This window comes from Sardina pilchardus, chromosome 14 (assembly GCF_963854185.1).
Source record: "Sardina pilchardus chromosome 14, fSarPil1.1, whole genome shotgun sequence".
NCBI lineage: Eukaryota > Metazoa > Chordata > Actinopteri > Clupeiformes > Clupeidae > Sardina > Sardina pilchardus.
In genome coordinates, this window is record NC_085007.1 from 9,576,937 (window position 1) to 9,597,644 (window position 20,708).

General features: G+C 40.1%; 1 protein-coding gene and 1 pseudogene across 2 annotated transcripts in view; one reads left to right on the forward strand and one right to left on the reverse strand.

Moving 5' to 3' along the window:
* LOC134101448 (poly(ADP-ribose) glycohydrolase-like) overlaps positions 1-20,708 on the reverse strand; it is an 81,740-nt gene that overhangs the window by 19,988 nt on the left and 41,044 nt on the right. The gene's annotated exons all lie outside the window — the stretch shown is intronic.
* Positions 16,210-20,696, forward strand: LOC134101181 (uncharacterized; annotated as a pseudogene).

Sequence of the window (20,708 nt, forward strand, 5' to 3'; positions counted from 1 at the left end):
AATGGGACTTTTTTTCCCCTTTATAGATATCCTCATAAACTTCTACCAGATTAATGTTCATATTAAGAGAAATACTTTTTGTATTACACTTTGTCTAACTTGTTTTCTAAAATATGCAAATGAGGCAATATCTGATTAAATGCGCGTACATACTGTACACTCTTGAAGCAACAGCTTTTCTGAGGTGATCGCAATGTTTATCTGACCATGTAGTGTAAGAATTCTGGTTTGATATTTGGTGGTCTAACAGCAAAGCTGAAGAGTTTCGATACGCATAAGCGTTTATTCAATACAGCCAATCAAAATTGACTGCGAAGCCGGCAAACAGGAAGTGAGCTCATATCTCACCAACGCTTTGATATATGAAGTCCAAACATTGGTAAGGGGACTCGTTAACTGATTGTGATGACGCACTAGGAAATTGGCATCGTTTGGACTCTATAGGGGGCGCTGTGATACAGGAAGTAAGCTCGTATCTCAGCAACGCTTTGATGTACGAAGTTCAAACTTGGTATGTGGACTTGGTACCTGATAGTGAGGACGTGCTAGGAAATTGGAATTATTTGGCATCCATAGGGCGGGCTGCGATACAGGAAGTGAGCTCATATCTCAGCAACACTTTGATATACGATGGCCAAACTTGGCACAGGAACATGGTATCTGGTTGTGAGGACGCACAATGTATCTCTGCAACGTTTTGTTGTACGAAGGCCAAACTTGACACGGGACATGGGGTGCCTCTCATTTGGTCTTTTATACAGCCTCCCTTCCTTCCTTGATCCTCGTCCTCACAGATCTAGATAAAGAATGATGAGGTGGCAACAATGGGATAGTCTATCCAGTGTTAGTTATAGATCAGTGGGAACAAGCCTGGAGGACTGAGGAGAGAGTTTGAGAGCCACCCATGGTATCTGTTTAAGAGGACGCACTAGGAAATTGGCATCATTTGGCATCCGTAGGAGGCGTTGTGATACAGGAAGTGAGCTCATATCTCAGCAACGCTTTGATGTATGAAGGCCAAACTTGTTACAGGGAATTGGCACCTGATTGTGCGGACATGCAAGGTTTGTGGCATCATTTGACCTCTAGGGGTGCTGTAATGAAGGAAGTAAGCCAATATTTCAACCATTCTTTATGCAATTGCCGTGAAAATTGCTGTGAGTGCTTGCTCATGCCATGGCAATGCCATTTCTGCGATTTTACTGCTAGACCCCCACATTGCAAGTGTGTTGCAAGGTCAAACTTTCAACTTTTTCTCAACAGAGTCCAGATATGGGGGATGATGATAAGAACTCATTCGGTGATAGAATTTTTACATCTATTTCCTATTTTGCATTTGCAGTACTTGCAGCAATGGATACCAGTTACCTGATAGGGACAGCCATTCTTGTGTGCACACTTGCCACACGAGCAGAGATCTGGCAAACCTTCAGGCTTTGATATATTATATAATAAACTGCCCTTTCTCACAAAACCATAAGCATTCTGCATTTAAGACCAAGGTGGTGCATTTAAGACCAAGGTGGTGTATTGTTTTAAGTATGAAAATACTTACCTAGTGCTCTCTCATAAGATAATTTTGACTTAATTTAAGACGAGTTAGACTTATTTTTAAGTCTAAGACAAATATACTTACTGTACTGGCAGATAATTGTGCTTGTTTAACGACAAATTTACTTATTGCACTGGGAGATAATTTAGCTTGTTTTCAGGGAGAATTGATTAGTTTGATTTCATTAGACAAGCAGCTTTTTGCAGTATTGTATTTGTAATTCCACACAGCACAACACAGGACATCCTCCTCACACACACATCCACACTGAACATCTACAGAAACACAATTAAAAATATCAAACCAGAATTCTTACAATACATGTTCATTGTAAACATTGTGATCACCTCAGAAAAGCTGTTGCTTCAAGAGTGTATCTACGCATATTTAATGAGATATTGCCTCATTTGCACATTTAATTATTAGAAATGTATGAGGATATCTATAAAGGGAAAAAAAAGTCCCACCAAGTAATGCCAATTTCCTAGAATGTCCTCACAATCAGGTACCAAGTCCACATACCAAGTTTGAACTTCGTACATCAAAGCGTTGGTGAGATATGAGCTCACTTCCTGTTTGGCGGTTTCGCAGTCAATTTTGATTGGCTATATTGAGTGAACGCTTATGCATATTGAAACTCTGCAGTTTTGCTGTTAGACCCCCAAATATCAAACCAGAATTCTTACATTACATGGTCAGATAAACATTGAGATCACCTCAGAAAAGCTGTTGTGCTGTCAAGAGCGTATGTACGCATATTTAATGAGATATTGCCTCATTTGCATATTTTAAAAAACAAGTTAGACAAAGTGTAATACAAAAAGTGTTTCTCTTAATATGAACATTAATCTGGTAGAAGTTTATGAGGATATCTATAAAGGGGAAAAAAAGTCCCATTCAACTCTAGTGTAATAATAGTGTGATATATAGTGTCACCTATTGTGGTCATTTTCAGGACTTTCGTCCCGGATAGAGATTTTGGCACACATCCCATGTTGTTCAGAGGGGTCATATTAGTTAAGAACAGTTGAGATATTCTCCGCTAAATGAAGCGCATACAAATCTCTCTCAGGTCCTAGACTATTAAGGTTCTCGTGAGCTTTTGGCAGACCAGACCAGTCACTAAGCCATGGGGTCAGGTTGCAACCAACCCAGGTCAGACCTGGTTTTGTTGGTTAAAGTTTTTTTTTTTGCTGAATCTAGTAGAGTAGGTGTACCTCTTTAAGATTTAAGAGGGTGCCCGGTGATATCCCTTGGGCAATTTTGTATATTAAGCTTTTCTTGTCCAATGTGTTGAATATAAGGCGGATATGGATACGGATATAAGGCTGGTATAGTATTTTCTGATTTACTGAATAACTAAATGAGATATCCATAATCCCCTCTCTAAAATACTTTTCATCTCTTATGTCAACAAAATGAAAAGAAAAAAAATTAAGCTGGCTTTGTCCAATGTTCAGAATTGATCTTTTTACGTTTATGCAAATCAGCGCATATTTAATTACATTATACCTAATTTGCATATTCAAACATTAAATTTCAGAAAACTTGTGATACATTTATTTTTCATATTGATCTAAGTAATCAACTGGTGAAGTTTCATAGTGATATCTGCTTGTTAATTTTTTTACCCTATTCACCTGTAGTATATCCGCCTTATAGTCAACACATTGGACAAGAAAGGCTTAATATATGAAATTGCCCAAGGGATATCACCGGGCACCCTCTTAAATCTTAAAGAGGTACCCCTAGTCTACTAGATTCTGCAAAAAAAAAAAACTTTAACCAACAAAGCCAGGTTCACCTAAATTATGGCATTTGGCTCCCGGACTAAAGGCACAGGCTACAGATTAAAAAGAAATCTCCGGTTTTTCACGTCAGCTCGCGCCCCACCTGGCATGTCTCTGCGCCCCACAGTTTGAGAAACGCTGTCCTAACCAGACGCAATACGAGCTAACGTTTATTAGGCTATATTCTGCATTGCTTGACAACGGGAGAGATAGAACTAACGACTGGCTTTTGACCATAGCAACGTGCTTTTAGAACTAACGACTGGCCTTTGGCCATAGCAACCATCCATTTAGAACCAAGGGGGCAGCGAACGTTCTGAGAGTGTAGACAGTATGGCGGCCGCCATGCTAACGAGAAGACCGTGGCTAGCTGGCCATTCCATTGAATCCTATGGGGCGTAAGCGCCACTTTGACATCAAATTACGTTAGAGCTGAAGCCTTTTAAGCCTTTATATGAACATTTTCTATTGTCGGGGTACATACTACATTGTGAAATTGACATAATAATCTCGTAACTGTCTTATCGGCTGAGTAATTAACGTTTTTCGAAAGTCAATGCTAAAGTGTTAAAGGCGCATGCGTCCAGCGAGAGTAAAGCGTCGCCATAGGTCAGACTACGTGCCTACGTCACATGTACGACATCTGAGCCTGCGCAGGAGACCTATGACGGAATAAGAAGACCTAAAAAAACCGTTGAAATTTGCTTCCTCGATCTCTGCTGCTTTCTACGTGATAGCTCTGTCCATATCTTTTACTGTCTATGTTTAGAACTAGTAACGGCAGTTTGTCCTGCAAGTAATAGAACTTTGTGGCGGAGAGAAGTTATTTCTACAAACAAGACAGTTTTGGCGATTTACATTATAATGGGAAATTAGCGCAAAAAACAAGTGGTAGAATTGTTGTATAAAAGCAATATAGCACTTGTGATCGTGGGTTGTTGCTGGATATTCCCACGGGTGTAGTTGCCTGCGCCACTCGGCCTCGGGCCTCGAGGCTACGGCCGAACAACACCCGTGGGAATATCTAGCAACAACCCACTCCCACTCGTGCTATATTGCTTAAATATTTATACTGTATGTATATATACTGTATGGCCAATTCCATGCAAAACTGTCAAGTCCATAACCCCACACAGCATCATACTATGATGTGGATGATGATTTCTTAAAAGTTTACCATTTCGCTCGCGCAAAAAAAAAATTAATCGTTCCTACATCGTTTTTTTCATCGTTCCTACAAAGGCTTCGTCATTGTTTGAAGAACATTTATCAGAACCAACATTTCTAGATGATGTTGGGAATGGGGTAGGCCTACTATTACTAAAATAAATGCATAAGGTAGCCTATGCCTGTTTTTTACATCCTGACTATTTAATGTAGGTTTTAGGCTAAGCCTACACAGTGAGAGCAACAAGTTGGCCAGAATTATATGAAATAAGGGCCAGTGTTGGTAGTAACGGCGTTTAAGTATAACGCCGTTACTAACGGCGCTACTTTGTCAGTAACGAAGTAATCTAATTAATTACTTTTCTCATCGTTGCAACGCCGTTATCGTTACTGAGAATTTAAAGCGTCGCGTTACTACAATTTGGCTGAATGAAGCGAGTTCACTGGATAGGATCATATGGAATACCCTCCCCTGAGCTATATATTATGTATATTAGCCTAATCACCCTTGGCCTTGACAGACTAGGCATAGCTACCAAGATACTGTACATCAGAGTGGAATATGGAAATAATTTCATTAAAGGCACACTTCCAACTTCAGGAGGGGAAAAAAGACTTGAATAGGCTACTCACCAAATCCAAGCCATTTCATTTGCACGTAGCGAACTTCCCACGATAGCTTATAGGCATACTAGTGACAAGTAGGCCTAAATGTGCACTTTCTCTGTCTGTCGGATTTCTATAGTTTCTTGACAGGGCTACTTCACTGAAACTGAACGTTATCTTCAAAGGAGGACCCTATACATTTTAAAGATAGCCTATTTTATTTTTGAGGGCTTTTGATATCGGGGGTTACCTTACAGTGAAATTAATTATTAGCCTATTCGTCTCTGCTGCATAGCCAACGTCAGGGCCGTTCAACTGGAGAAGGGGTTGTTAATTTACTCCTGTAGATTGCAAATATAAACTTGCTGCGACTACCGAACAGTTTTGTGAGTGCTACTTTGTTAATATTTGGGAAACTGCGAGTAAGGGGCGGCCGCGACCGCGCAGCCCTGGCTGCTGAAGTGCCACGAGAGCGCAACAAATCGTCAGAAACAATATATTTAAGCTCACAATGATCAGACCGGCCCAAAACGTTAACGGCCCACCGGGAATCCTCCCGCATCTCCCGATAGCCACCCCGGGCTTGGGCTGGGTGGGCGGATGCCATGCGCACGTTCTAATTGTACCGAATAATTGGTTTTATTCTTCAATCAGTTATAGGCTATAATAAATATGTTTGACGTTAACGATGTTATAGAACATAAAAATGAACGTCAGTTACTTTGCTGAGTAACTAATTACTTTTACAGTGTGGTAACTGAGTTACTAACTCAATTACTTTTTGGCATAAGTAATTTGTAACGGTAACTAATTACTTTTTTAAAGTAAGATGACCAACACTGATAAGGGCATAAAGGGCATGAATAAGACAATTCCTTAGGAGGGGTTGGGAATGCCTGGGTTGAGTTTGAGATGCATTAGGCCTATAGCCTACACATGGATCATCACTATTTGTTTTGTGTTTTTATCCAACTTTGATAACATGCATATGGAGATTACTTTCTTTTCGCCTTTTCATTGTTATTAGCCTATGCCAATCAACTGAGTTGAATGCTGTGCATGTTGTCTCTACATAGGCTACACATATTGCTGTGCATGTTGTCTACACAGCCTATAGTAGCCTACACTGTTGGCTAATCTAATTAGGCTACACACTTTGCGATAAGGTGACATTTCTGATTCTGACACAACCATCATACAAAATAAAACGAACTCAGTCAAAAGCTTGTTGCAAAAGCCAAGTTCAGCGGCCACAACGTTTTGAAACTTTTCCTCCGGTTCCCATTCGGCTTATGTGACATTTGCAACGTTTAATCATCTTTAACATCGTTCATACCTTTACTGACCTCAATCACGCAGACCACCGCAGCATCAGTCTCTCTCTCTCCTGCTCCTCACTAACTTCTTGAAACATCTTTGTATCATCTAGCCAATGAATTGAAAGACAGTCTAAATGTTCCCATGCCAAAAACTAATGCTATACAATGTCATTTAGTTTTCACTCGCAATAAGAAGCTGTTACGCCGCCTTCACATTGGCACAGTAGATACGGCTGCGTAACGGCCGGAAGTCATTCATTTCCTATGGAGATTCGCAGACCGTATGCGAATGGGTCCGAACAGTGCGGTGCGAAAAAAATCGGGTCCGTTGGTCATCCGCATGCGATGAAAAAATTGAACTATGACGACAGCAACTGACGGTTCCTATCCGACGGAAGTTAGCGTTGCTATACAACTTCAACTTAAGTCTCACTCTATTAATATATGTAAAGCTAACGTCATGAACTTCACCAACACTGTGTAGTTAGGCTGATAAGCAAAGCAATTGTGCATTTTATGACTAAAGCATGAAAGTTTCACCATATAATCTTGACCCCCTAAGCTTTAATTTCAGACGTGGAGGCACTTCAGATCTGACCTCTGGGGCTAGATATTTGCTGTACAATATAAACATCTTTGAGGAGTAAAATATTTTTACAAGTCATTCCAGAATTCTACTGTGAAGATCTAGAACTTACATTGACTGCCATTCAAACGGGTAGCTTGAGTTCATTATGACAGTGTCATATGGAACCTTTAATTGGCAACATTCTAATCACCTGCAAATGTGATTTCTTTTTTCACCATTATAGGCCTACTGCTATTATGCCTATAGATACAGTAGGGAGCATATGTATTTGAACCCATGCTAAAGTTGAGTAAAAAGAGGAATATAAAATCATTTGACAATTGATCTTAATGCCTTAATTAAAAAAAAAATGAGCAAAAATCAAAACGCTAAGGACACCAATTTTCTTTGTGATTGAAGAATGTATCTTAAATAAATCAATGTTCTTCCTTAAATACAGGGGGCATAAGTATTTGACCCCTATGTTAAATCTATCAGCCTGTCCGCAACAAAAACAAAACCATGCATGGAAGTTGTCTGGGAATACTGAATGTAGGGGTGAGCTAACTCTCTGTTTCATTTGGCCCTTGGTTAAAATATAATGTAGCCTATACATTGTATTTTGCAGAGATGTAAAGAAGTAGAAATACTAGTACTCAAGTATGAATGCGGAGTGTTTGTACTTTAATTGAGTTTTTGTTTGGTTTTTCCTACTTTTACTTATACTTCACTTCATTCTTTAAATTAAATGTAGGCCTATACTTAAAGGAACACTTCACCGATTAGCACTAAGCTTTGTATCTTTAGAAAACCAGTCATGTTTTTGAATGGTCGTGCATCATTCCCTCAGTTTGCCTTGAGATGGGAGAAATACGGATTTCCTGCTTTCAATGACGTAAAATGATGATTTTTACATCATTGAAAGCAGGAAGTCCAACATTGAAATACGTATTTCTCCCATCTCAAGGCAAACTGAGGGAATGATGCACGACCATTCAAAAACATGACTGGTTTTCTAAAGATACAAAGCTTAATGCTAATCGGTGAAGTGTCCCTTTAATGAAACTGTAATTTCCCCTTGGGGATGAATAAAGTATATCTATCTATTTATCTATCTATCTATCTACTTGTCATTAGCAGCAAGTATAAAGTAGGCTAAAATAGTGTGCAAATGAAAAAAAAAACAAGTGACCCTAAGATGTTAAGACCTGATGTCACCATGGGACACGGCAATGAATTAAGATAGTGACAGTGTTAAGGCCCAGCAAATATAGCTAAGACATATCACACCATGTCCTGGTGTAAGGAGCTGAATTAAATTAAATGCTTTCTCCACTTTTGTTTACACTTTCAAATAAGATGGAAATAGGAACATTTCAATCTTTTTGAACTTCTGCACAAAGTTAAAGGAATACATGTTCAACATTCAATGTTTGGACAATTCGTTATAAGGCATAGAGATAGGTAAAGACTTATTTGGGAACTGAAATAAAATTGATATTGTGGATTTGCATACATTTGGATGGATTGTTTATGTATTATTTTGTATTGCATACAGTTGAGGGCAACATTATTAGCCCCCCTGAAATTTTGGAACACTACTCTAAAATTCTCCCTACATTTTTCATCCCTGAACAAATTTTAAAAATCAAACATTCACCAGTTTGAGCTTAATCTCAAATTGTGTGAAAAGTGGAGTGATCAAAATTATTAGCCCCCATGTCATTTTTTTTTTTTTTTTGCTTTTAAACACACACGTCACGACGCACCTTTGCAGTCAGTTAATGTCCAGACAACACCTGAACATCCAATCAGCATTGATTGTTTACCTAAAGACTTCAAGGAACAGGCCTACAGGCACTTGAACACCTGTCTGAGAGGGGACTGCCTTCACAGGCATGCTGAAAATGAAGGAAATCTGTCTGGACCTCAGAAAGAAAATCATTGAGGCCTATAATATGGAAAAAGGCTATACTGTAATTTCTAGATGCTTCACAGTCTGTAGAACAGCCATGCAAGCCATCATTACACAGAACAAAGAGTTCCAAGTTTGTTTATAACAAACCTAAGTGTGGATGAAAATGCTAAATATCTCAATCTATAGAGAGAAAAATCATCAGGGATGTTAGCAAGCATCCCCGCACATCTGCCAAAATGATAGTTGCAGACCTTGAGACCTCTGGGGTTAAAGTCTTGAGGAAGACAGTAGCGAGAAAAAAAAACATTACTCCGAAAGGGGCACTTCAAAGTCAGACTGAACTTTGCCCATTCATATTTAAAAGCTAAAAAATTAGTTTTGGAAAAATGTTCGTTGATCTAATGAGATTAAACTGGAGCTGTTTGGGCACATGGATGTTGCCTATGTTTGGCGAAAAAAGGGAAGGCCTGCAACGATAAAAATACAGTTCCCACAGTGAAATATGGTGGTGGGAGCATCATGTTCTGGGCCTGTTTTGCTGTCTCAGGCACAGGGAGCCTTGTTTGGGTGCATAGGATCATGAAAAAGAAAGATTATGTTGACCTTTTGAGGGATAACATCAAGACGTCTGCTCTTAGGCTTAGGTCGCCACCAGGTCCTTCAGCATGATAATAACCCAAAGCATAGTGAAAAGTGGTCTAAAACGCCCTAAAGGATACCAAAATCAAGGTGCTGGAATAGTCTACACAAAGACCAGACCTCAACCCCATTGACACGTACCACTTATCTAAGCATTGTTGCAGGAAACAAGATGGACATGGACAGCAAACATGGTTTGAGGAAGGAACATTATTCATCAAATAAATATACAAATACTGTATGTTCACTTCAGGGTTATTGAAAAAAGCATTGAGCTTGACAAATTATATGATGATCAATTCTGGTGATCAAAGATTTCCTTTTCACATTATCAAGCCAAACTATTGGTCTGAACAGTTCATTAATTATGTTATATGGGGTCATTGTAGTCCTTGACCATGAAAACATGGGGGTAGCTCAAGAGATGTGACACAAAGTACTGTATTAAGGTTATGGTGAAAAGTAAAATGGCTGCCATGGCCACCAGGAGGGATGCATGATGTTGTTTATGGTAGCTATCATAGTAAGCCTTGATCATCAAAACATAGGGGTAGACATAATCCTATCTGCTATCATGTTTTGTTCATTGAGAACAAAATGTCAATGCTGAGACAAATACTTGTGCTTTTTGAAAGGGGTTCCCTATTAAATTGATTATCTATTCTACTATCTATCTATCTATCTATACGCATAATAGCAGTATTAGGCCTAAAGGTGAAAAAAGAAATCACATTTGCAGGTGATTAGAATGTTGCCAATTAAAGGTTACATATGACACTGTCATAATGAACTCAAGCTACCCGTTTGAATGGCAGTCAATGTAAGTTCTAGATCTTTACAGTAGAATTCTGGAATGACTTGTAAAAATATTTTACTCCTCAAAGATGTTTATATTGTACAGCAAATATCTAGCCCCAGAGGTCAGATCTGAAGTGCCTCCACGTCTGAAATTAAAGCTTAGGGGGTCAAGATTATATGGTGAAACTTTCATGCTTTAGTCATAAAATGCACAATACTTCTTATAATGTGAGCTTAACCGCTCCACTATGTGGTAATACTACAAGATCTAACGTCTCTAATGAACTAACATGAGGCTGCACGAGAGGGCGTCACTAGGCAACCACACCTCAACAAAAGAAGAGTAGCCTACAGAGATGCTAGACTACGTCCTTACAACAGTAGAAACGCTAAACAGATTCTTAAGCTAAACACATGAAGTATTATAATTTCAGAGAACACTTACAGTATATTACTTCATGGAAATCATGTCAGGAGCAAGTTTAAGTGTATTAGCAAACCTCTTGCATACCAGTGAGAATTAAATCGATGTAAACATCAAACTTACTTTTCGTCAATGATCGCATCTCTGAATGTCAAGGACTGGATTACTCAGGATAACTGCAGGAATTGTCTAAGGGTAAATTAATTATCTCTTTTTTTAGTGCACAGCCGTCTTCTCATCATCACAACAGAAAACGAAACTTAACAGGAAAACAAGCGACGTTACGACGGGAGTGATTTACCCAGAATGCTCGAAGTCAATATTGGTAGGCCTATAGGCTATAACAAGAAATAAAATCTCAAAACATCACAAATATATGAAACGATGTCCTGTAATCATTACAATCTTTTAAATAGTAATTCATTACGAGGAGAAACTATTACAAATTGTCAAAAACGAAACACCGTCACAGTGAAAGCTCGTGTGATTGCCACCATAAATCGCAACTGGACATCCACAGAGATTATCAACGAGTAAGTCCGTACTTGCCTCTCGAGGCCATGGCGTCGTTAAGATCTACCCAGTCTCGGGATGAGACACGTTGCCGACAATCCAAATCGATCTTGTGCAGTACACAGATGTGGAACATCTCAGATAATTAGTTTAGACAAACACAATGAGAAGACGTTGCGGTATGACGGAGTTGGGTTGAATCGTGTTACAAATAGTACTCTATAATGGGACTTGTGCCAGTTCCTTTTGCAAGAATTGGCATACTTTGATTTTTTTTTTTAAATATCAACATTGTATCTTAAATCACTCTGGAATGTCCTTTTGGCATTACTTAAGCAATTTAAGATGAGCTATTCTGCTTAATAGTATACATTCGCCAACACACACGTTTTTGCTAATTATAGAGCCATCGAAAGACCAAATAACACCAAATTTATTGAGGGTGCTTTGGATGGGATCTCAAGTCATCCCACCAAATATGGCTTTCATACGTCACAGCATTTCCAAGATAGGCACACTTCCTGTTTGGCGGCTTCGCTCGCTGAATTTAATTGGTTGTCACAGGCGAACGCTTGGATGTTTGAAGGCGAAATCGAGGCAGTTGATCCGCCTTGGTCTGTAGATCACGCGTGCCAAGTTTCATGATGATCGGATGAACTATGCGGCCAGAGTCGCTTTACTTTGACTTTGGACAAAATTCAAAATGGTGGAAAATCCATCATGGCGGATAATTACGTCACATAGTGCGTTGGAATCGGCCGAGTCAGAGGATTCCAACAGTATAAGTTTTATCAAAATCGGCCATACGGATCAAACGTTACGGGCATTAACGTGTTTTCCAACTTTGACCAGTTGGTGGCGCTAGGGCGTGAGAGTGGCAAGCATGAAATCTGGTGGTGTCAATCAGGGTAGTCTCCTCTATCAGTGTACCAAATTTCATGACTTTATGTCTTACGGTTTGGGCTACAGGTGGACAAATGTATGGGCATGAGCGCTCAAAAATCACTTTTCCATTCATTCCTATGGGAAAAAATCGACCGGAAAAACTGGAATAACGGGAGAACGACAAGGCGTATCAAAAAGCTGTATACAAGCCACCATCCTCGCATCAGGACCGACGCGTGAGAGGTGGAACGGCGTCTCTAGCTCTAAATCCCTAGGACAAGATAGGGAGACAAAAGTTTGACTTAAGATAAATAATAAGTATATGAAACGCACGGAGAACAATAGTGTGCTTTTGCAAGCACACTAACTAAGCCGTTTATGGGGGGTATGGGCGGCGCCATCTTGGGAAATCATAACCACGCCCACATTCTGGCCAATCCAATCAAATGGGTGAAAGGGCGGGCTTTGTGCGAAACTGAGCCGAACAGGTGTTCTGTTCTGTTCTGCTCGGCTTATTCAGCTAATCAGCTAATACGTTACGGTTACGAGACTGGCAAGCTAGGCTACTGCTACGTCTACTGCGAAGCCACCGAAGTCGAAGACTGATTCTTACTGCGTTCATGCAGCTCGGAACCTCGGAAATTTCTGACCTCCGATAGCGGAAAAATGACATGAACGCTAGGTCGGGTTGGATTTTTTGCTCGGAGACTCGTGCGGAAGTTTTGTGCCCCGAGGTGTCCGACTTGACGTCACTATCATATTCTCCAACCACGACGGCCTCCCTTGCAACAACACAAGAGGTGAATTTCACTGTCATTACGAATAGGCAAGGTAATTTGTCACTAAATTAACAACACAGACAGAAACACTCGCCCAAGACAATTTCCTTCTTGCTCAACCATACTAAGCAGTTGTAATAAGGTATTTATGCGTTTCCTGTATTTATTTTCCGAACTGATCTCATGAACACAATTTTTTCGGAGGTCGGGACTTTTTAAAGGCAGGTCCTCCGAGGTTCCGAGCTGCATGAACGCAGTATCTAACCCACCTGAATTTGCTGGTAAGTTGAACTGTGTTCATGTATGTCTCTTAAAGGCATGTGTTCAGACATCTTATGATTATGTATCCTGCAAGCTAACCGGGTAAACTCATGTGAATAGTTAGTGCTGCTAACAAGTTAGCCTACTACAAATAATGAACGGAGTTGTGTTTGCACCTTCTAGCAGGTGAAACAAGCTAGCTGTTAACGTTACGTTACCCCATTTACAATAAACGATAGAGAAAGTTAGACTCCACTACAGATACATTGATCTTTAGCTTTAGTGATTAACGTTACCCATCTCTGTTCTCATTTTATTATTGGTAATGTAGGCCTAGTTATGAAACGTTGAAACGTATGATCCTGTGACATTGAATGTGGCGGTCATTTCATTGTAACATTAACAATAATTTATGTCAACATCAAGCTCGCTTTATTCCGTCAAGTTATTGACAAAATCTTAGTCTAGTCAAAGATACTTAAATATTAAAGCCTCCTGTGAATCGTCTCGCTTTTTCAACCGTCTCTGGTCTAGTATTAGTTGTACATCATTGATGTGTTTTATGTTTTAGCAATAATCATGGGTTTCATCAGGTCCCTTTCCACAGGTGTATTAATCAAACACCATGCTGTCTGCATTCATAGTCAAGGTGCTTGATTTTATACACCTGTGGAAAGGGACCTAATGAAAACAATGAATATTCATGGGTTTCATCAGGTCCCTTTGCACAGGTGTATCAATCAAGCACCATGCAGTCTGCATTAATAATCAAGGTGCTTGATTGTATACACCTGTGGAAAGGGACCTGATGAAACCCATGTATACAAGGGTGTTGTGCTATGGATTATGCAATGAGTAAAACTAAATACAATTTTAGAGCAATGATTTGCACAATATGTAATTTTACTGTCAAAATCACACTCGTGAATACTGGTGATTACAAGTGTTAGTTGACACTTGTGTTGGACTTCATTTCATTGGACTTCATTTCATTGCATTTCATTGTAGGTTACACAGGTATGAATGTAATTAAATGTTTACCTTTCTATTTTGGCAGTACCTAATGTGTGGATCATTGAAGACTGCTATGTTTGCTGTGGAGAGGAGGTGGCAAGGAGGTCCCTGAGCTCTAACCTGGTACTAAATGCAGGTGAAATGGCTTGGCTGAGGTCGACTGAGGTGGCATAGCATCCTTCTCCTTTTTGCCTAGTCCCTGAAGAGTGGATTTTGCCGCAGAGATGAAGCAGAACCTGTGTGATCTCCATCTGCGCCTGAACTTGCACTTACAAATGGTTATGGAACTTTTCTAAGAGATGCTGTTACTGATACTGATGGACTGTTACACCCTTTCCTTTACTTATGTCAAAACCAATGTCTGTTCATTAACAAAATTACTGTTGATGGCACTGAAGTTGAAAATAAAAACACAAATGTTTATGGGACTTTTCTGGTCAACTGTGACCTACATTTAACTTGTGTCAAACCAGTTTTGTCTATGCTGTCAAACATTTACGATTAAATTGCAGTGGGAGCAAAAACAATCAGTAGGTTGAATTAAAGACCCAGATGCTGAAGTACATTTGCATTTTTATGTCTTGAGCATTACAGGTAAATAACACAATGTTGTAAGCTAGTAAATAGTCAGTATATAGACTGCTTTGCAAACTCAGATGTAAATAAGGTAATCATGAAGGGGTCTGCTGGTGAAGAGTCTTTGAAATCAGAAGTTGCCACTGGTCGAGAACTGTTAGGAGCCAGCTCCTCATGTTCAGCACCCACTGGTTCAGCCTGGCTGGATCACCTAAAGAGAAACTTGACACAGGCAAGAATGGTAGATTGTTAATCATTGTTATAATCAAATTATTTGAATTACACTCCAATGTGGGACATATCAGTCTGTTCTTGTGTTGCATATTTTGATTTGGCACACGCATATGTTACAGTACACTTTTGTTTCCTTGTGTCTAACCTATAACTGACAATGGTATGTTGACTAGATGTCGCTCGTTATCACAGCTCCCGTGTTCAAAGTATATACAGTCAGGTTCATAGCGGTTCACCTCAGCAAGCCGAAAGCAAGCCGTTTAATGTGAGGATTGAGGAATCTTCGGCTTAGGTTAATGTCTTCACAAACGTTTTGATCTTAAATGCAACAACCGAGGCTGTAAATTGACAACAGACTAAGTATTCCCTAAAGGTTTTTTGAAGAAAACACATATGTTACCCTTACACAGTCTGTTTGTTGATTAGCTGCTACAGCTAACTCAAGTACCTGGGGCTAGTAACATTAACATGAAGCTAACTCACAACAGCGGTTTTCACTACATTTCTTAAATGAATATTTGTGGGTGCTTCTGCCATTAGGTTTCAACAATAAGCAAATTAGTTCATTACTTCCTTAACGTTACACTTACGTGGGGATTTCCGATAGTAAGCCAGCATGTTTGCGGTAGGTTAAACCCTATGGTTAAACCAGAGACATACCACAAACGCTAATTTGTCCTAGCGATTTGCTAACGTTAGCTTGCTACTGATGCTAAATAGTGCTAACGTTCACATAAGCTAGCAGCTACGTGAAATAATAGTGGAATGTCACTTACCGGAAAACTAGAGTGATGTCCTCTTCTGGTGTCGGTTAGTACAGTTAATAGCAGAGATATTTCAATAAAAATGTTCAGAGAGGATACGGTGATGAAGATTCAGGATCACGGCTGAGACGCCCACTCGGCTGGCAACGTCAACCTCGACATTGGTCAGCTGTCAATCAAGTTGACGACGTCATTAATTTTTTATATCCAAATGCGATCCAAACTAACGAGTTAGAAAAAAATTCACCCCCCTCACAGTTGTCAGGGACCGGGAAACTACCGAAAAATACAATAAAAGTCCATGGGACCAGGCTTTAAAAACACGAATTTACGCCGTGAAAACGGACATTTTAACATGGGCGTCTATGGAAATTTGCTCTGTTTCGATACGTGAGGTAGGCTATGCACCTTTCACGTTATTTGTCTGGCGATGAAGCAGACCTAGACTCAGATCGTCACAGGCATATTTTCTCATCACTAGACAGGCCCATCGTACGGCCGCAAGTTTATGACTGGGTACCTGGCGTCGGGGGGAGTGCATGCGGCAGAACGTCGAGTCGGGAAGGTACTGCAAAACATCCATCGGCCGTAATATGAGCAACGCTGTCAGGTATTGGCTCTCTTTGTTTTTTCATGTCACTATATTCTTAATATAGCTTGTCATGTTATGTGTACTGTACATTCATGTGACAATGTCCAATCAAACAGGGTGCACGAAATCTGAACCCCATCCCCTATCAATGCCGCTACATGGGCCATAAACATATGGACCAAAATGAAAACGTTGGTCATGTTTGGCGTGACTCATGTCCTAGCCATGGATGGATACAGTGGTAACCAGAGGAGGCTTCTATAAGACTACAGGTGAAGCAGTGCTTCACCAAAAAAAAAGTAAACATAAAAAAAAAAAAAAACCCTTACAATAATCCCCTTTTCACTGTTTTGAAACAGAAAGACAGTCATTAAGACGAGCTGTTTTCCTGAATTCAATTCTGTGAGTGACAACAGCGCTATCCCCACACCCGCGGTGAAACAGACAATTGCAGTGAATCAGACGATTTTCTTGCTTCACTACCATCGATATATTTTCCCATTGACTTCAATGTAAATCGAGTGAAACCCCCCGTAGTCCGTGAGCCAGAGGGGTTGGTCGTTACCGAAAAGGTGGCAAAGGCTACCATACCTTTTCTGAAAGCCTGGAATCTCAGCTTTTCAATGATGTATGATGGCCATCTGACAAGAGTAGCTGTTTTGAGTTATGACGCATAATGTAAACTAAGGTTGAAGAAATAATGCGTATAAATCAAGCAGAACACTGAAATATTTTATTTTGTTATGTTTGGTATCATTTTAAAGGGGGGACTCTGAGCTTTCATTTAAATCCTTTTGTGAACATTTTGGATAAGTACAGCCAACCCTGGAGCTCTTCAAACCTTTAATCACCCACATTTTCCTGCCATTTCCCTGCCATCTTTTGTCTTTTAATCCTGTGGCACCTGGGAGCATCAGAGAAACAAAATCCAAACACTGAAATACTGGCATGACCCTAAGGATTCAGAAAATGTATAATTTACCCATATTATCTGATTTGGAGGGGTTGATTTTCTGTCTTATATCAGACATGGCGTTTTTTCAAAGACATAAACAGTAGTGTACTATTACCCTTAAGGTTAATTTGTTGATATGTCGAGTTGAAAGACTGAGGTAAATATATTTGAAATAATAATTATTGATACAGATCATTTTGAAAAAGTTGTTATACAGTGCATCACACTGACATGAGGAGTGACACAGTCACAGTCACAGGACAGAAACTCAAGTACTGCTTGTGGACCAATGGAGACATTGAACCAGTCTATGGAGAGCTGCAAGTCACCATCTTGGTCCAGTCTAGACCACCCATGCTCAACTGGGGAAGGAACTTCAGGGTTGTTCTCGAGGCATCTTCTCCAGATAGCACCTTGATAGTTAGCTCTGAAACCGTGCTTCCTGAGAGAATCCGAGCATGGAGTTAACTGCCAGGATTCTACGCCTTTCTTTGCATAAAAAAAGTGCATACTTCATTTCATTGATGTTGGTGATTCTGGACTTGGAGCTGTACATTTGACATGTGAACTCCTTTAAGGCTGCATACAACGCAGGTGTCATTGCCCAGTCTGCCCCAACATTCTGAAAGGTCTCACAAAAGTTTTCGGGCTGACACTTTACCATGGCCTGCAAATGCACTTACAGTATCGCAGCCTGTGTATACGTGTATTTTCTTGCCTGAGAACAAGGCATTCATTTTTTTATATAAATTCCAAGAAAGTAGGGACCTGATATAAATGATATGTGGTGGATATGTATTAAGGACCTTTTTAACTATCTAAAAATGCTGAGAATGCTGAATAACAACTTTTTCAAAATGATCTGTATCAATAATTATTATTTAAAATATATTTACCTCAGACTTTCAACTCAACATATCAACAAATTAGCCAAGGGTAATAGTACACTACTGTTTATGTCTTTGAAAAAACGCCATCTCTGATACAAGACTGTAAATCACCCCCTCCAAATCAGATAATATGGGTAAATGATACATTTCCTGAATCCTTAGGGTCATGCCAGTATTTCAGTGTTTGGATTTCGTTTCTCTGATGCTCCCAGGTGCCACAGGATTAAAAGACAAAAAAATGGCAGGGAAATGGTAGGGAAATGTGTGTGATTAAAGGTTTGAAGAGCTCCAGGGTTGGCTGTACTTATCCAAAATGTTCACAAAAGGATTTAAATGAAAGCTCAGAGTCTCCCCTTTAAAATGATACCAAACATAGCAAAATAAAATATTCCAGTGTTCTGCTTGATTTCTACACATTATTTCTTTAACCTTAGTTTACATTATGTGTCATAACTCAAAACAGCTACTCTTGTCAGATGGCCATCATACATCATTGAAAAGCTGAGATTCCAGGCTTTCAGAAAAGGTATGGTAGCCTTTGCCACCTTTTCGGTAACGGTTTCCATAATTTGAGGCCCTGGCTCACGGTCTACCGCGGCTCGTGGATTTTTCCCGTTTCAATGGATCCTTATGGAAGATAAGTCCCACCCGTGAAGCAGTGACCGATAGGGTAGAATTTTGCACTTCCGTCACTTGAATATGATTGACACAATACTCTGGCCAGTCAACGCCTTCATAAGGAAACTATCGTTAACTGACTTTGACAGCGACGATTTAGGAGAGCTTCATAATCAGCAACAACAACAACACATCATTTGTTGAACAGTCATTTCATAAGACATATCTTTATTTATCAGTGTAGATGAGGATTTTGTTACTTAGGGTTAGTGAATATCTTTTTTGTTTCCTAATATAATTTGTTTAGCAAGAGCCCTTACAAGCTAGGGTAGCCTATTGCTAGGAGGGTATCTAGCTAGCTTTGTTTCAAGTCATATTCATATGGATAAATTACGAGTGGAAGCAGAGGGTAGACCAAAACCTTCTGTGGAAATTACACAGCTCGTTGATGCTACGGTAAGGAGACATTTCAATTGTAGAATGTGAGGAAGAACCGTGAGTAAGGCTGAACGATATACCGTTATGTAAGGGATAATCAACGACGCGCCGTGCGTCTATAGGAAAATAATGCACGTTCGAAGTGGTAAGGTCCCGATGCCGCAACTGCGTCGGTCGATGGGGTTTGCTTCACCAAAAAATGTGATGACCAGCCGCCACTGGTGGTAACATAGTCGCTCATTCCAGTATGCCTGTTAAAAACAACCTGGTCATCTATGAGGAAGTCTACAGGTGACTCTCTCTCTCTCTCTCTCTCTTTCTCTCACACACACTCACACTCACACTCACACACACCATGGGACATATTTTGGAAAATATTTTGCCGAATGTTTTGTTAAAGTGCTTTAATATGCAGTGTAAGTAAAATTACACGCTAGTGCCATATTAACCTCATTTGCACCTTAATCCAGATCTGCAGTGATGCGTAATGGGATGTGGGATCAACTCCGCGTTGATCATGGCAGGGAGTTTTACCTGTGCCTGTACATGCAAGAGAAGCTATCAGGACGCAGACACAACACCAGTGGCCCACCATACCGACAAACTGCATCTACAATGGTAAAATTATACAAATGCAGATTGGGGGTGGGGCACAGAAAATTTATTAGTTAGGGACTTATATGACTAATAGTTATACTCCCTGTGATTTTTGCTATCAACAGAATCATCGCGTGGAGAGGATATGGTCAGAGGTGAACCAACGAGTGAATTATCCACTTAAAGAAGCCCTAATTCAGCTGCAGGACCATGAACAGATTGATATGGAGGATGCTTTAACTAAATACTGCACCTCAAATCTTACCCGCACGTTAAGTGAGATAGGCTTATGCAGAATGATTCAAGCATGGAATGCCCCCAGAGTACCAGGTGTGCTAAACTGCCGAACACGACTACAGCATCATCAGTAGCCTATATGCGGCCCACAGTCATCAGATCAGCTCTATGTGTCATTGGATGAGGAGCGCTGCTGTTTGGCCCTTGTCAATCCTGCTCAAATCCATACACCTTCATTTTCTCTTTCCTTGATGTAGGACGTGGGATACCCAATGACCTGGTAGCAGGTGGCTGTCCTGTCAAAATCACAGAGGCGCTACTTCCCAGTGCCTCTATCGTGGCCAATATGTATGAAGCGGAGTTGGGTTCCTCGCTGACTTGGGCATCTGAATTTTCAAATGACCCTTTTCCATCTGAGGAGGACAAATGTCATGTGGAGGAGATGTTTGCACACCAATACCCTGATGTCTCGGTGTTGTTTAATGACGCTGTAAATGCCAACTACATACCGCTTCAAAACGCATTGTGCAACCTTATAGATGTTACCCGAAGACAGATATAAATACACCTGTGT